At 41.6% G+C, this 12016-nt stretch overlaps 1 protein-coding gene across 4 annotated transcripts in view; it reads left to right on the plus strand.

Annotated features, from left to right (window-relative positions):
- Positions 1-12016, plus strand: part of TBC1D9 (TBC1 domain family member 9) — a 114433-nt gene that overhangs the window by 49747 nt on the left and 52670 nt on the right. The window lies entirely within an intron of this gene.

A 12016-nucleotide genomic window follows, 5' to 3' on the forward strand; every position in this document is an offset into this window, starting at 1 on the left:
AGAAACACGTGAAACACTTGAGTGTACTAAGTGATACACACATATCCTAGCACAGTGCTTCCTCCTTGGGTAGGGATCAATTCTTTTGCCTGATGATAGTCTGAAATAATGTCCTGTGTTTAAAATGGTGATCAACAGCTCTGCCATTGTTGGATCTCTCACAAGAATGTTTCATCCAAAGTGGCCAAGGTTTTATAGTTATTCATTTGCCTGTGCCTTTACAAATAACCATAGGAAAAGCAAGGACACAGAACACTTTTCTTTTCATTTTTTACTGCCACTTGGTTTTTATTATTATTAATAATAAACTTTATATTTTATTTTATTTTTATTATTTTATTATTATTATTTTTTAATTTACATCCAAGTTAGTTAGCATATAGTGCAACAATGATTTCAGGAGTAGATTCCTTAGTGCCCCTTACCCATTTAGCCCATCCCCCCTCCCACACCCCCTCCAGTAACCCTCTGTTTGTTCTCCATGTTTATGAGTCTCTTCTGTTTTGTCCCCCTCCCTGTTTTTATATTATTTTTGTTTCCCTTCCCTTATGTTCATCTGTTTTGTCTCTTAAAGTCTTCATATGAGTGAAGTCATATGATTTTTGTCTTTCTCTGACTAATTTCACTTAGCATAATACCCTCCAGTTCCATCCACATAGTTGCAAATGGCAAGATTTCATTCTTTTTGATTGCTGAGTAATACTCCATTGTGTGTGTATATATATCTATATATCTATATCTATCTATATATATATATATATCTATATATATATATACCACATCTTCTTTATCCATTCATCCATCAATGGACATTTGGGCTCTTTCCATACCTTGGCTATTGTGGATAGTGCTGCCCTAAACATGGGGGTGCATGTGTCCCTTCGAAACGGCACACCTGTATCCCTTGTATAAATACCTAGTGGTGCAACTGCTGGGTTTTAGGGTAGTTCTATTTTTAATCTTTTGAGGAACCTCCATACTGTCTTCCAGAGTGGCTGCACCAGCTTGCATTCCCAACAACAATGCAAGAGAGATCCTCTTTCTCCACATCCTCGCCAACATCTGTTGTTGCCTGAGTTGTCAATGTGAGCCATTTTGACACGTGTAAGGTGATATCTCATTGTGGTTTTGATTTGTGTTTCCCTGATGATGAGTGAAGTTGAGCATTTTTTCATGTGTCAGTTGGCCATCTGGATGTCTTCTTTGGAGAAGTGTCTGTTCATGTCTTTTGCCCATTTCTTCACTGGGTTATTTGTTTTTTGGATGTTGAGTTTGATAAGTTCTTTATAGATTTTGGATACTAGCTCTTTATCTGCTATGTCATTTGCAAATATCCTCTCCCATTCTGTAGGTTGCCTTTTAGTTTTGCTGATTGTTTCCTTTGCTGTGCAGAAGCTTTTTATTTTGATGAGGTCCCAGTAGTTCATTTTTGCTTTTGTTTCCCTTGCCTCCAGAGACGTGTTGAGTAAGAAGTTGCTGCGGCCAAGATCAAAGAGGTTTTTGCCTGCTTTCTCCACTAGGATTTTGATGGCTTCCTGTCTTATGTTTAGGTCTTTCATCTACTTTGAGTTTATTTTTGTGTATGGTATATGAAAGTAGTCCAGGTTCATTTTTCTTCATGTCGCTGTCCAGTTTTCCCAGCACCACTTGCTGAAGAGACTGTCTTTATTCCGTTGGATAGTCTTTCCTGCTTTGTCAAAGATGAGTTAGCCACACGTTTGTGGGTCCATTTCTGGGTTCTCTATTCTGTTCCATTGATCTGAGTGTCTGTTCTTATGCCAATACCATACTGTCTTGATGATTGCAGCTTTGTAGTATAGCTTGAAGTCCAGGATTGTGATGCCTCCTTTGGTTTTCTTTTTCAAGGTTGCTTTGGCTATTTGGGGTCTTTTCTGGTTCAATTCAAATTAGACTTTATTTTTTTAGAACAGTTTTAGATTTATAGAAAAATTGAGTAGATAGTTCAGAGAGCACCTATCTGCCCTTCACACACATTGTTTCCTTTATTATTAACATCTTACTATGGTACATTTGTTTTAGCTAATGAGCTCATATTGATACACTATTACTAAACAAAATCCATAGCTTATTTAGATTTCCTTAGTTTTTTTTTTTTAATTTTTTAAGTTTATTTTTTATTTTTTTGAGAGAGACATAGCAAGTGAGGGAGGGGCAGAGAGAGAGAGCGGGAGACAGAAACCCAAACAGGCTCCATGCTGTCAGCACAGAGCTGATTGCAAGGCTCAGACTCATGAACCATGAGATCATGACCTGAGCTGAAGTCGAGTCAGACATTTAACCAACTGAGCCACCCAGGCACCCCTTGATTCCCTTAGTTTTTACTTAATGTCCTTTTTCTGTTCCAAGATCCTATCCAGGATACTATATTTTGTTGTCATGTCTCTTTAGGTTCTTCTTGGCTGTGGAAGTTTCTCAGGCTTCCCTTGTTTTTGATGACCTTGCCACTTTTAAAGGATACTAGTCAGGTATATTATAGAAGGTCCCTCTATTGGAATTTGATGTTTTCCTCATGATTAAGCTGAGGTGATGGATTTTTACTGAGGAACATCACAGAGATAAAGTGCTATTTTTATCACATTATGTCAAGCAAGGGTACATATTGTCAATGTATGACTGATGATGTTTTCTTTGATCACCCAGCGGAAGTAGTGTTTTTTGGGTTTCTCCACTGTTAAGTTACTATTTTTTCCTCCTCTCCATGCTGTATACTCTCAGGGAAGAAGTCACTATGCACAGCCCACCCTTAAGGAGTGGGGAATTTTAATTTATTCAATTATTTTTATCAGTGTGGAATCATATATATTTATTGGGGCAGTCCAGTACCACTTTATTTTGTTGCTCAAATCATTCTAGCTTTGGCCATTGGGAGCTTTTTCAGTTGACTTTGTTCAGTCTTTGAACTGATCTCTACTCAGTAGGAAGTGCTGTGCTCGGATCTAAAGATACAGAAATAATTAGATCCGGTCTCTGCTCTTGAGAACATAAGTAAATATTCAGTTATAGCCCAGTGTGAACCAGTACCACACGCTGCCAGTTGATTGCAGGGTGCCCAACTAAAGTCAGGAATCTCAGCTGGCCTTTTACATAGGTAGGGGAAATGATCTGGGTGTGAGTCCCAGCTGCCGGAAGGCTCCAGTGCTCTATTCATGCTCCCTCAAGGATTTAATGGTACCTGAAATTCTAACATTGTAGTGTTGTATCCCTTTCAAGTTACTCTGGTTAAGATGCAAACCGCCCCATGAGACATGATGGAATTAATCAGTCATTTATGCATTCTGGTGAATGAAGGAATGGCATCAGGGTGCAGGGCATGGAGAAAACCACCTAGGGGTGAAGGGTGGGGATTGGAGTGAGAGGAAGGAGATAAAGGCTAAAGGAAGAGGGAAGCTGGGACCCTGAAGAAGACAGACTTACCAGTGTAACCCAGGCTCCTATAAGTTAACATTCCAGCCATCTGTGCCATTTATTCAATACAAAAGGGAAGAACCCAATAGCTACTGTAGAGTGGGGAATGCCCTGGGGTGGTTGGTGAGGAAAGTGTCACATTTAGTTGGCAAATATTCTAGAATCCTGTTAAAATAGACATCGTAGCCAGCAAGTGAAGAAATAAAAAGAAAGGGAATTAGAAATCAGACAGAACCACTAAACTACTTGACTTAACATGTGTGTGCAAAGGACACTTTCACACATTCTCTTTCACCTTCCAGCCTAGCACTTGTGCCCAGAGGCTTTTGAGATCCTTTGGATCCTGGAGCTCCTTAGAGCTCTCCTATCTGCCTTTCTAGTGCTCTAGGTGCCTGCCCTTCCCAGGTCAGTGTGCTTTTACACTTCTATGAGCTGCTGGTTTGTGCCTCATGACTCTTCTTTTCCTGCCCTCTCAGCCTTAACCCTTTTTTTTTGTTTTGTTTTGTTTTGTTTTGCCTGTTACCTGACATTACTACTCTTCAGTTTGTTTCTGGGACTTTGCCATTCTACGAAGCACATGCTTCTGTGAAAGCTCATGTGGGAAAGAGCCCAGAGTTACAAAGCTGAATTGTTCCTGAATTATTTGCCAAAACAAGGCTAAGGAACACTAGGCAGTAAGTGCTGATGGCATAATTTATACCACAAAGAGATGTACTTTCATTTTCCCAGTAAGTAATGCCTGTCACAACTGTATGATCTCATTATCATAAACCCAGAACAGTTTTAGCTTTTGTATGTATTGATTACCCATAGAGAGAGCTCCAGAATTTCCTTGTGGAAGACTCCACGGAAGTGACAACCACCGTGAAAGTCCCATTCACCCATTAGCCCTTCTTATCGATTTCCATTTAAAACCCAAATTGCTGGCTCCCTTTCAGGAGAGGATTTTGAGAGCGGAAGCTGCCAGCTTTCAGATTTCTCTGATAGGCTGACCTTCTGGTTTGTAATTTTAGTGTTATTTTTTGTAAACTACAGAGTTGGTATTGGTGAGACAGTATGTCAAGAGCTTTTTAATTTGCTTCAGTTTCTTGAGTCTTTGCTGTAGGGAGAAGCTTCAGCAGAAAACTGGGTGAGTCTAACTCACTGCCCTGTAGAACCCATAGCATTACAAAACCTTGTGTGCCATGCACCTTGTTAACCGTCAACATGTCAATTGAATTGAAGGAAGCATCTACTGTCAGAGTCTTGACGTAGACTACTTTCTATAGAAGAGCAGTGGTAAATCCTATTCGTTTGACTTGCCTTTCACTTGAGCCACAAAGAGCCAGGCAGAAGGAGTCTTATGGGCCTAGTCTCACTTGCTCCCAATATAATAATCACCTGGCCCTTGGCGATAATTATGATCCATAAAGAAGAATGGGAAAAACAGGAGTTATTTGGTAAAACACTATTTTCATATGCTTCTTCTAATCTTTTAACGGTTGTATCCAGATTGGTTTGAAGAAATTGATGCTTTACATTTCCTTGAGACCTTTAATTGGGAAGGAGAGCCAAAAACCTTCCTAATAATGGCCGTGTCTTTTCACTACTGCCCAAAATGAAGCCACCATTCTCTTTGGTTGATATTCCATCACACCATCAATTGTAGCTTGCTGAAGTGCGTTTTGCTCAGTGGTTTATGCAGTGAATTATACCTTTTGCGATCTCTAAGATCATAAAGAAAGCAGTATCCTAGGGATTTGGACAGCCAGCTTTGTTGAGCTCGTTATATTCTGACAGTCGCCCCCACTCCCCACCAGTCAGTTGACTAACTGTTTTGCACCTGAGACTCTCACTAGGGCGCTAAACAGCTATAGGTCTTCCCCCAGCAGCTAGTGTTTTGGACTTGGTGCCCCAGAGGCAGGAGAGAGCCTAGTTCTCTCTGTCCTCCTTGGCCTTAAGTGGATTTAAGTAGAAGGCAACCCATTTGGCTTTCCCCATTAGAAGAACTAGAGAAGGTTCTAACAGTAAGAAGGGTTATACAACCTCAGTGAAAATACAGACACATAAAAATGGTGGTATTTCCAAGGACGTTGTCTACAGAGGAAGTCTGGGACCGCCAAGAAGAGCAACAAACAGAAAGAAAGAAGGAGCTGTTGACAGTTCCCTCTAGATATATCTGACCTTCCAGCAGGACTGATAAAGGAAACAGGGTGGAGGATGTGTGTTTGATGGGCATTTCACAGATGACACAGCCCTGCATGCTGCCTTGATTTGGCTGCCTATTGATTTAATTTCTCTTTTCTTTACCATCCCAGAATTTCATCTGGGCCTAGAGGTTCATTCAGAACTAAGTCTTTGCTGTAAGAGAAGCTTTTTCAGAACTGAAAGATATTTTAGCTGCTATCTTGTCCAACATCTTTATTTTAATAGGATAGAGGCAAGGGGAATCGCCCAGGTTCACAATGCTAGCTGTAGCTGGTTAGTGCAGAGCTGAGACCAAGTTCTCAGCTCTCCCCCTTCCCAGCCTAGCAACACCATCCTGGCTTTTATGATTAAACATTCTTTTAGTCAGCAACTGGTAAGACCCAGAGTTTAATTAAAGATTGCTAATTCTGTTTCTGCCATTTCTCTACAATTGATAGAGAAAATGTGGGGGTAATTTAGTTGCCATCCACATGAGGTACACGTAGTGTGGAAGTTGCTATTTTATAATCCTTTCTTGGTCTGTGTACCTCAAGAACTACTCTCGTATCCTTGGGAACATAGCAGCTTAAAAAAAAAAAGAACTTCCTTTTTTTCTTTAAGCAATACATGTTCATTGCAGGAAATTAGAAAATATAGAATAAGAAAAAAGAATAAAAATTTGAAAACAGTACCACCCTCCAAATCACCTTTCAGACTTTGTGTGTGTGTGTGTCTATACATACACTTACATAGGTATATTTGTGCATACATACATCTATGTATAGACTTTCCACATTGATAAAACCTATTTCTCTAATGTCAGTTTTAATAGGTAGATAATATTTTATTGTGCATGTAACATAATTTATCTAACTGGCACAGTATTATTGGAAATGTGGGTCTTCCCCCCCCCCCAATGTTAATTGCATGTTGAACAGCCTTAATCAGTATCCTCTGAAAAAAATCTTTTCACATTCCTTTAATTATCACTTGAGGATAAATTTATAGAAATAGTTATGCTGAGCCAAAAACACACACATATCTGTAAGGCTTTTAGTATTTCTAGCTTGATTGCCTTCCAGAAAGATAGCCGTTTACATTCTTTCCATCAGAGTGGGAGAGGACCTTGGCACTTAAGTGAAAAAGTAAAATAAACCACTGATTCTTATAGTCAGGGCTGGATGAGTTACCTGGGTTTCTCTTTTGTCAAAGTGTTACGAAGCTATGAGCATATTGTTATGACCGGTAAGAGATTATAAACAGAGTTATATGAGAAGCTTACAGGGGCTGCTGGGCAGTTCAGTCAGTTAAATATCTGACTTCGGCTCAGGTCATGATCTTGTGTTTCATGAGTTCAAGCCCCACGTCGGGCTCTGTGCTGACACCTCAGAGCCTGGAGCCTGCTTCCAGTTCTATGTCTCCTTCTCTCTCTACCCCTCCCCTGCTCACACTCTGTACCTCTCTCTCAAAAATAAATAAACATTTAAAAATATGTTAAAAAAATAAGAAGTGGGGCGCCTGGGTGGCTCAGTCAGTTAAGCGTCTGACTTTGGCCCAGGTCATGATCTCGCAGCCTATGAGTTCTGTGCAGACAGCTCAGAGCCTGGAGCCTGCTTCAGATTCTGTGTCCCCCTCTCTCTCTCTGCCCTTCCCCCTGCTCACACTCTGTCTGTCTCTCTCTCAAAAATGAATAAATGTGAAAAAAAAAAAGCTTACGATAGTTCCACAAGGAGTTCTATGCATGCCTTACTTCAATAATGTGTACACTTTGCAATCCAAACAGAATGATGCCATGGCCAGAGAGATTTCTGCTGAGTGCATGTTAGTCAGGCAAGGGTTAAACAGCTGATGTCTTAGTGCCCTGACATCGGACTTTCAAAATATCTTCTCCATCACAAGTCAAGATGAGATCTTTATGTTCTGCTACTTAGAGTGGCAAAGGCGACTGTTTATTTAGTGCTTTGTATTTTCTTGACCTGTGCTAAGGACTTCACATGCCCGTAGTATCTTCTTTGATTCTAGCACAAACCAATGTGGCAGGTGTTGTTACCTGTGTATTACAGATGAGGTGTTTGAAGCACAGAGAAATGAGCTAATTTACCTATGATCCCAAAGTCAGTATGTGTACTTTTGAAACCAGGTATACCTTTTTGACATCAAAGTCTGTGTTCTGCTCCGTGATATGGTTTTGGCTCCCCAATAACCAGGCTTGTTATTATTCCAGATAATCCAACCTCAGTCGTACTTACTGCACTTAAACATAGGTTTTGCATCACAAGGATATGTCTGCTGGATATCTATCCGTAGGGCCTTAGCCTTTGTTCTTAATCCTCAGAGGCCAGATCTGATAGAATCCATTTGTGGGTCCCTCTTAATGCTTTTTCCTTTTTATTTCCAGTAGTCTTTATGTGCTTTAAGATACATTTAAAGCTAGATGAAAGTTTAGGCTAGGATGATTTTGTATTTTTCATCATCTTAAATAATGTTTACATTTTGCCCAGGTATATGCACAGGGCCTGTGACTAGTATTCTTAAAAACAAAACAAAACAAAACATAAACAAAACTCTACTCTGAATGATAAAGATTCCCACTTTTCCAAAATTAATTTCTCGGTAACCTTAAGCCCATCAAGTGTCAATGTAGTTTTTATTACTGCAGAATGATTTAACTTGGGTTAACTTGGATTTCCTGAAGGGTTCTCATTCTCGACACCGGCTTTCTTTGTTGTTCCAGCTGAATGCACAGTCAGGTCAGCTTGTTTTTCTTGCTGTATCTCTGTAAATGAAGCCTTTTCCAGAAAATCGACAGCCAAGCCCTTCCTTTCTTATTCTGAGCGTCCAGCACATTCTGCTCAAACTGCTGGCTAAATAGACCTGTCCCTATTCACAGTCATGGCACAAGAGCTTCGTGTCATCTCACTTTAAAAAATAACAAAAGAAAAGTCCCAACATCTTAAATATTGCAGCCCTTGTATTTAGTTTCTTGAGAAACGAAAGAGCTATTTCTTTTTTTTTAATTTTTTTTCAATGTTTTTTTATTTATTTTTGGGACAGAGAGAGACAGAGCATGAACGGGGGAGGGGCAGAGAGAGAGGGAGACACAGAATCGGAAATAGGCTCCAGGCTCCGAGCCATCAGCCCAGAGCCTGACGCGGGGCTCGAACTCCCGGACCGCGAGATCGTGACCTGGCTGAAGTCGGACGCTTAACCGACTGCACCACCTAGGCGCCCCACCAAAGAGCTATTTCTAAGGAACATTTAGGATTGCAACATGGTGTTGTTGGAGTTTCGCTCCTTCCTAAAGAGTGGTCCGCCAGAGTGACAGTTGTTCCCAAACTGTTGGCAGGGCATTTGCTCTGTGATCTCTGAGATGTAACGTGGACTCTTTGTTCTGGAGTGAGAAGTGGACAGAAATGGACACCTGATTTCAGAAATACTTTTTATGAGACTGGCATCTTCAGAATCTGTTTTGTCTGCTGGGTGAGGAAATCAGGCTCTGCTTTATAGGTGTTGTCATACTTTTAGACTGTAGAACATGGAGCCCTGAACCCCTGTCTTCATTTACCCTTTGTGAATTTAGCAAAGCGTTCAGAGAATATGGTGCTTTTGTCTAGTAAGCAGTAAATGTAAAAGGTGTATTTCATTACTCACCCTGGAAAGTATCCGTTGGGTACAGATAAGTATCCATAGTTAATTCCTGAAACTACCATTGGCTGATGGCTTTCTTTTCTCCACTAATACATGAGACTTTCTTTTCTCCACTAGTATATGGTGATGATGGTTTCATATAATGGTACACAAGGTTCTTTCTTATCTAGAGCTCAGTCTTCTGGAACTTTGGAGTCTTAGATGTAGATGTAGCCAGAAGAAACCTCCAGAACCTGTTTGGTAGTACAGAAGCAGGCCCACGGCACTGAGTAAGCTGAAAGAGTTGCAAGACCTAAAGATGTTGAGATGTGCGGCATCAGCTCCTCAGTGAGCGGCTCATTCTAGAAGGCCGGCCTTTTCATGTGTCACTGAGAAGTGTGGGAGAAACAACAGGAGATGGAGAGCGGGACAGAAATAGCACAAGCAGCAGCAAGGGAGGAGGGCAGTGATGGTAACTGAAGATAGAAATGTGGGGATTCACATCCTGAGCAGCAAGAAGTATAGAGAAGAGCCAGTGGTGCAAATGGCGTTAGGTGGTAGAAGGTATAAGTTATGGACATGTTGGGTGGGACAACGGGGTGGAGAACAGGAGGTCTTGGGACAGCAGAGAAGGCAATAGGTGGGGAAACAATGTGTATAGTAAATCTGAACTTCACATGAGAGCAGGCGCCATTCAGGGTGGTATGGCCGTAGATTGTGAATCTGAACACGAATACAGGAGCGGTCAGATGGTTATTGGTAGATGGGAATCGGCCATAATGTTTTCGTATTATATCCATGAGAGTTGGAAGCATGAGTGAATGTGTGTTGAATGAGTGCATGCGTGCATATGCCATCTTTGCCGTGTGTGTGTTGGGAATGGGGTGGGTGTATGGGTGTACTTACAGGAATAGGTACACAAAGAACACTTTGAAGGCAGCATGTATGAAGCTGAAGGCATACCTGTTCTGTCCTAGGTCTTATAGCTGATGGACTTCTCTATCCAGGATAACTGAGGATTGGTGGGGTTGAACTGAGGTTGGGTTCCACAGCCAGTCTAACAGGGCGTCTAAAGTCAAGTATCTGATGTGACTACTTGGTCAAAGGCAGAGCACGGTGAGATACGAGTCAACAGTCAGACTACATGGAAACCTGCCTGTGAAAGGCATATCTGCAGTCGACAGAGGCAGGGGCAGAAGAGAAGCAAGATCAGACAGACGCTGGGAACTGTGCCCAATGGGTCTGCAGGACCTCGGCAGACTCGTGGGCCTCCAGGACTGACGCCGTCCTAAGGTGCATACATCTGACAGTGCAAACCAGCACAGATGGCCAGGGTGGAGGGCTCATGGCAGGCATTTACCGGGCTCTCTCTGTATTTCACAGCCAGTTATAGCTGGTGATGCTAGTAACCTGTTTACAGACAAGGAAGGACACAGTATATTTTAGAAAATTATCTAATGACTATTTAGAATTTTAAAGTCTCAAATGTTCTTCTTTGAGATGTATTTTTGAGAGAGAGAGAGAAAGAGAGAGAGTGCACAAGCAGGGGAGGGGCAGGGAGAGAGGAAGACACAGAATCCAAAGCAGGCTCCAGGCTCCAAGCTGTCAGCAGAGAGCTGGATGCAGGGCTCGAACTCGTGAACCGTGAGATCATGACCTGAGCTGAAGTTGGACACTTGACTGAGCCATCCAGGCTCCCCTGAAATCAAAAATGTTTTAAAGCTCTCTGGTAAACTATAGAATAACCCATTACCTAAATATTCCAAATGGGCATTCTTCTTTGCATCTGAAAAAATATTTCCTCCTTTCCAAAGTATGTCTGTGGACATTATTCTTTGGGATTTTTACAGCATTGCCCTGAAATCCGTAAGCGTTTGTTGTGTTTTTTGTTGCTGTTGTTCATTCATCTCCATTTCACAGATTAAACAGACTGTCTAAAGTGATCCAACCAGCCAGTGGCAGAGGGAGGGGGGCCCAGGTGTTCTGAGTTCTAGCTCTCGCCATAACGACATAGTACAGAATCATCAATTGCCCTCGCATGTGGTTGACTATGACCCCAAACGAGTGAGCCAGGGAAAATGCCCACAGGGAGCTATAATCTGTTCTCTCATGTTTTCACAGGACTGCCTCTCCACTAAGAAATCTGCTTTTCACCCTCTACGTCAGCATTCTGTGAAGGCAGTTTTGGTGTTTAAAGTAAAAGAAAATGAACTTGGGTTTTGTTTTGTTTTGCCTCTCCTTAAATAGTGGGTCTGAAACCTCTCAAGCCTACCTCATTCTCAAAGAGATTTTAGTTTTCCTCCTACAGTTCTGGTATCATTGTAGGCGCATCCGTGTCTCCCTTCCTTGTCAGGAGTCAGAATGAGATTCTGAGATACCTTGAGTTACTGGTGACAGAGAATAAAGAGGGAAGACACTATTAAGAAATCACATAAAAGGAAGCTTGGAAATTGAAAGAGATGCCAGGAGGTTGGATCAGTGGAGTCACAAAATCATTCCTTAATTCTGGAATGAGCAGTGCATACAATTTACATATATGGCATATGAATGATTTATAAAACATTGTTTTTCTGCAAGATCGTTAACAATCCCAGGGCAAGAATAAAAGGGGAGGGGATTTAGTCCAGTGTTTACAGCCACATCCTGACGGCCTCTGTGTTATGCCCTGCAGTTGTGAGCAGAGAAGTGCCTGTTACATAGGCTACAGGCTAGGATTGTTTAAATGTGGAGGTTGCCAGGCGAGGTGACTTATGCTTCTTATTCCCTACCCGAGTGTAGAGACTTGGTCGGAGGCTGT

Source organism: Prionailurus viverrinus, chromosome B1 (assembly GCF_022837055.1).
Source record: "Prionailurus viverrinus isolate Anna chromosome B1, UM_Priviv_1.0, whole genome shotgun sequence".
Classification (NCBI taxonomy): domain Eukaryota; kingdom Metazoa; phylum Chordata; class Mammalia; order Carnivora; family Felidae; genus Prionailurus; species Prionailurus viverrinus.